General features: G+C 26.2%; 2 long non-coding RNA genes across 4 annotated transcripts; one reads left to right on the top strand and one right to left on the bottom strand.

The window, feature by feature from the left end:
• Positions 1 to 655: 655 nt before the first annotated feature.
• LOC123269363 lies at positions 656 to 5,779 on the bottom strand. Of its 2 annotated transcripts, XR_006510393.1 has the most exons (3): positions 5,390 to 5,779; positions 919 to 1,221; positions 656 to 843 (listed from the first exon to the last, which is right to left on the bottom strand). It is a non-coding gene; the product is annotated as an uncharacterized LOC123269363 (long non-coding RNA). The 2 variants fall into 2 exon arrangements; XR_006510391.1 differs by lacking the exons at positions 656 to 843; positions 919 to 1,221 and adding an exon at positions 4,823 to 5,235.
• LOC123269354 lies at positions 1,596 to 5,953 on the top strand. 2 transcript variants are annotated; one of them, XR_006510390.1, is made up of 3 exons: positions 1,608 to 1,875; positions 5,347 to 5,698; positions 5,808 to 5,953. It is a non-coding gene; the product is annotated as an uncharacterized LOC123269354 (long non-coding RNA). The 2 variants fall into 2 exon arrangements; XR_006510389.1 differs by lacking the exon at positions 5,808 to 5,953 and having other exon boundaries at positions 1,596 to 1,875; positions 5,347 to 5,712.
• Positions 5,954 to 6,000: the final 47 nt, after the last annotated feature.

Raw genomic sequence — 6,000 nt, 5'->3', positions numbered from 1 at the left:
CTGTTGAAAACATCCAATACAGTCCTATACAGAACAATAGAATCTGTAATGGCTTATATGTAATCTATCTGAGTAAAAATTTCCAGATAGATTGAGATTTGGAATCTATTGGAATCTATATGTAAGTCCATCATAGCGGAGTTTCTTTATTGGAAATTAATCGGATTATAATGTTATTTGTATTTTTATGGATCTCATCTGCACCTTTACACTTAGGTTTGTATCTGTTCTTTTCGTAAGTCTCTATGGACATATAAACCTATGTGTATTTCCGGATGCGAAACAGAAAATTTTTTAATGATTTTTAATGACAATTCCTCAATCGGAAAAATTATGTATTCTACATGTAATAGCCACTCTGAAAATATCAGAATTTTTAAGTAATTCCATATAAACTGAAATAAATAATTTATCTGCCAACACCAATAACACGACATTTTGGTCTATGTTATTTTATGAGCAGTTACGAACGTAATCAAATAATGTATCCCACTGGAATACCTTAGGAATTGCAGCGACAAAAAACACATCAAAAACAAAATTTTTATTGGATTTTCCAGCTCCATACTAAAAGTTATTTTTAAAGATTTTTATTTGTAAGTAACTATTGGAAAATACTTTTAAAATTTAATAGAATCAAGCAGAATATCCATAGTGAAATTCTACAGTAGAAGTTAGTTTTTATCGGAGAATCCAGTTTTAAAATAGAAATAATTTTGATGTTTTTATTTATAAATTACGTTTAAGAGTGCCTCAGAATTATGTAATATTGATGATTATCCATATTTAATTTTTATCCCGTCACATGAAATTCATGAGGATATCCATAGGTGTATCTGTGGGCTTTTATAGGAATATTCAACTTTATAATAGAAATAATTCAATGTATTTATGTCAGTAAATAATTATTAAAATTACCTCAAACCTCTATGAAATATAATGGACTATACAAATTGGATTTTTATGTCTGGTCTAATGTTATGTAAATGGATATACCCAAGCTTACCTATTATATGTGCCTCTATACAAATATCCAGTCTTACATCAAGATTCCTTTTATATATTTTTATTTGCAAATTACAATCAAGAGTGTTTAACAAATATGTGATACTAAGTGGACTATCCAGATTGGATTTTTATTTCAAGACTAATGTTCTATATCTGAATAAATTACTCTGGCGCGCTGGCTGTCAATCGTTTTGAGAAATTTTTCTTCAGTTTCTGAAAAATAAGTCAATGACAAAAATTGATTAAAAACTATTTCTTGCTTAGACATTTTTTTAAGAAACAAAAAACGATTTCAATAAACATTTGATAATTTACATTTAGATACTGTAGTATCTAGCGATGAAATTAAGTTAGCCGACCTCTAAAATTTTCATATTTTTTTTTATTGAAAAAATTATTACAAAAATAAGAAAAAAATTTCATTTGTAAAAACTTGAATAACTTTAAGTACAATTTTTAAAAATATTTTTCGGTTCCAATTTAATAAGTGAAAAAAAAAATTAAAAATTAAAAACGTTGGCTAACTTTAGTATTTTGTTATCTAGTGAGTAAATTGCAAGTAAACGCTCGAGAAGAAAAGAGATAAAGTCATATGTGTAAAAAATATATTTACCCGCCAAAACGAAGGCACTGCAGCCACGTGGTAGTGGGGAAGGGGGTTACTCTATTCACAATCTGGCTTAGCCTGGAGTCCAGAGTCCAGGCCCTGGACTGTTAGTCAGTTGTTCTCTAAGAGTTGTGCGTATAAGAGCTTTTGTAAGAAGTCAGTGATTGTGTGTCAAATTTTGTTTCAAAAAATAAATTCCGTGGTAATAGCAGAAGGAAACGTAAAAAAATTTTATTTGTCAGAACGAAGTAAAGAAAACTGTAAGTACAATTATAATTATAATATAAAATCCCACTTTCTTTGTTAACAAGATCAAAATTAATTTCATAAATCCATTGTGTTTGCGTAAATGTCCTTGTGAAAGAAAATTACTAATTTCTTTTATTGAAAAACTGAAATCTACTTTTATCTTGGTGTTTTTCAAATCAAAATTTCTTAATTTTTTAGCAAAATATTTCCAACAATCGATATTAAAACCTTAGTAGATTATGGGATTCTAAAGTATTTTGCATGGAGTGCCAATTACAACATTAGAATCCGATAGGTTACAATAAAAACTTTCATTGGGTTACTGCACTGAAAAAAAAAATTCTTGATTGTAGAGTAAATTTTCTTGGCTCAAGAAAATATTGAGGAAAGTTGAAAATTTCTTGAATGAAGTCAAAGTTTCTTTGGCCAAGAAAATTTTCTTAAGTCAAGAAAATTTTTTCTTGCTCCAAAATAATTTTCGTTTTCCTTAAAATTTTCTTGGCGCAAGGAATTCGAATATTAACAAAGCTTAAATAATATTATTGTACTGAGGCTGGCTGTATAAAGTTGATAGAATTTTTTTTTGATATATTGTCTTATATTGAAAAATTCATTTATTCAACTTTAATTAATTTTTATGGAATTGGTTTTTATTTTCGTTTGTGTCTTTAATAACTAAAAAATAAATGTTTTTTTCTCCTCAAGAATCGAAAAATTCCTATTTTTTCCACTCTTAAATTATACACTATTTTTTTTTAAGAATATGTCTGATTGTTAATATAAAAACCCTTTGTAGTTCATGAACGTGATTGAAAGATATTCTGTATGGAGCGCCAATTACAACATTAGAATCCATTAGGTTCCAATAAAAAATTTTTCTTTTTTTACTGACTCATGATAATTAATAATTAAAACTTCCTAAATTAAATTTTACTCAGACTTTCTATAATTAATAGATCAAAATTTTTCGAAACACCAATTATCTATTTATGAAATTTATGGAAAATTCTTTATTTAAGTTTATCGTTGAAAATTTTTTATTTTTTTTGTTAGAAATAAACATCCATGAGATTTGTAAAGAGCTTAAATTTGAAGTCAAACAACTTATCAACTGTTATTAGTTTAATTTTTTTCTGTACTTTTTTTTTTGGGATCATAATTAATATTTCTTTATGTATACCGAAATTGTTTTATCTTGAAACATTTTAGTTTGTTGCTCCTTAAAACTTGTACCATCGCAAAAGTAAATTTTTTTTCTCTGCGATAACGTTATTATCGCTTCAATAATTGTGTATTTAGCTGAAAGTAAATTAACTTGTCACCGGAATATTTAACCATTTGCTCTATAATGCTTTTTTTGGCGGAAGCATAGATGTAAAATACAATGAGAGTTGCGATTTTTTATTAATTATAACTGAACAAGACCATGTAAAACAGTTAGATGTTGATTAAGTAATAACGTTTTAATCAACAATTGTTTTAAAATTAGACGTAGTTTATACAGTAGAATTAAATTCGTAAATTTGTTATGGAATTCTAAGATCTTTTGTACGGAATGCCACGTATAACATTAGAATTCATTAGGTTTCAATAAAAAATGTTTGTTTTGTTAATGGCGAATGATAATTAACAAAATTTAAAAAATATAATTAAATTTAGACTTCCTAAAACCTGTAGATATAAATTTTTTTATAGCAAGAATATCTATTTATTAGTTCGTCATTAACAATAATTAACTTTAATTATTTATTTTATTTGCGTTAGTGTCCCAATAAATTTGAATTCGTAAATTTTATTTTGAGAAAATAAGAACAGCTTACTTTTTGGCGCTGCTAATTTTATTGTTTTTTTTTTTTTGCATAAAATATTTTCAATAATTGTTTGTATGGAACCTTAACAGATTATGGAATCGTAAGATATTCTGTATGCAGTACCAACTACTATATTATAATCTATGAGCTTTTACTAAAAAATTTTTCACTTTGTTTTTGGTGTATGATAATTAACAAAGTTTTAAAAATATTACTATATTGAGAGGCTTTCCTATAAAAAAATTCAAAGATACTTCCTAGAAGAATTATTACACATTTATGATTTATGATTAATCAATAATAATGTATTATCAACATCACGTTTTATTTTCGTAAATGACCTAGTAGTTTTAAATCCGTTACTCTACCATTCAAACATACCCTGGCTGCATTTTTGCGCTAAAGAATGTGATCCTAATTTTCTATAGTATTTTTTCAATAAACTGCTATTAAAAAACTGAAGTAGTTCTGAGATTGGAAAGTATTTTGTTTGATGTATCGATTATAATATCAGAGTCCATTAGGTTTCATTATAAAATTATTATTTCGTAGCTAGCGTAATTAACAATGCTTTAATAAAATTATAATATTTAAAAAATTAACATATATGCATGATTTCATGTAGGCAAAAACAATCAATTTTTATAGTCCGGTTCTATTTACGTATATGTCTAAAATAATAATAATTTGTAATTTTTTACTATGAAAATGAAAAATTTTGACCTTTTTGCGTGATTAAAATTCATACTTTCTTTCTGCTAAAATGTTCCTAACAATTTAAGTGAAAACCCTTACTGATTACAGGATTAATAGGTATTCTATTCTTATGTAAATTCTGTAAATGAATATTGATATAGCACGACTCACAATGCGTAACATCAGAGATTGTGCTCTACGTTTCAAAATTTTTTTGCCTTTGTCTCACAACTATTTTAATAATTATACTTTCGGGATTTTTCCAAATTAAAATAATTAAAACACATAAATAATTTAATGGAGATTACTTCTGTCACCTCAAAATATTTAAAGTTAAAATAATTAAAAACATAATCAAACAACTATTTATGAGAATTTTATTTTTATTTGTTTTCCTATGCTTGTTTTTTACAAAGATATTAGCATTATGAGTCGTGCATTTTTGGATTTATTAAACTTTTCGTATAAATTCTTTTTCAATTGACATAAATTAGATTAATTTTTATATTATAGTTTTTATTGAACATTCGGCTTAGCCCAAATAGTAATCAAATTTGTTTAATGTCATTCTCATTGCTGGTTAAGTTATCTTTTTGAAAAATTTCTATAGATGAGAAAAAAAAATAACTATAATGATTGAATACTTTCACAAAATATTAAGGAATAATTTCAGAAATCTTTTATTTTTATCGTTTAAAAATTTTTATTCCTTGCCAGAAATAAACTTGCACGAACTTTTAAAAGAAAAATCAGCTGTTGTATGTTTAATTTTTCTCTAAATTGTTTTTTGGGATTGCAATAACATTTTTTTTCTTCTATCGATTTTTGAGCGGAGAAAATTTATCTTCTGCCAAAATTTGTCTTCTGCCAAAATGTAAATTATCAGATATCTATTGATTATTTTTTGTTTTTTTAAAGAAAACTCTAAAGAAGAAATAGTTTTTAATCAGTTTTTGTCCCTGTCTTGTTTTTCAGAAACTGAAGAAAAACTTCAACGGACTATAGATAGTCAGCGTACCAAATTTCCTCCAGTTTCGAAACTAGTTTCTGGAACTGAAGAAAGTGATGTGGATATGATAAAAAATAACCGTGAAAAAAAAACGGAAAGTGGCGATAATTCTATCCAATCTGTCCTTCAAGAGAAATTAGCCTTAAAAGAAAAAGAATTTATCCATTTCTTATATAGCTCTGAAGTCCTTTCAATAGTTATTTGCAGATAAAAATATATAGAATTATCTGTATTACTGTATGGAATGTTCTTGTAGAGGCCCACAGCTACACCTGGATGTATCCAAATATGTAACATTAAACCTGGAATAAAAATTTGGTATGGATAGTCTATTCGATCTCATATAGCTTTAAGGAAGTTCTAATTGTTATTTACAGATAAAAATACATTAAAATACTCTTATTTTATATCGGATATTCCTATACAGGCCTATAGCTACATCTGAGTACATCCAGATACATAACATTGGACTTGAAATAAAAGTCCAATCTGAATAATCCATTTGATACCATTTAGTTATAAGACATTATTAATTGTATTTTACAAATGAAAATACATAAAAGTGATTGTAATATAATACTGGTTTTCATATAGAGGTCCACAACTACACCTAGGTATAA

This window comes from Cotesia glomerata, linkage group LG1, assembly GCF_020080835.1.
Source record: "Cotesia glomerata isolate CgM1 linkage group LG1, MPM_Cglom_v2.3, whole genome shotgun sequence".
NCBI classification, from domain to species: domain Eukaryota; kingdom Metazoa; phylum Arthropoda; class Insecta; order Hymenoptera; family Braconidae; genus Cotesia; species Cotesia glomerata.
This window is presented reverse-complemented; position numbering and strand designations above follow the sequence as displayed.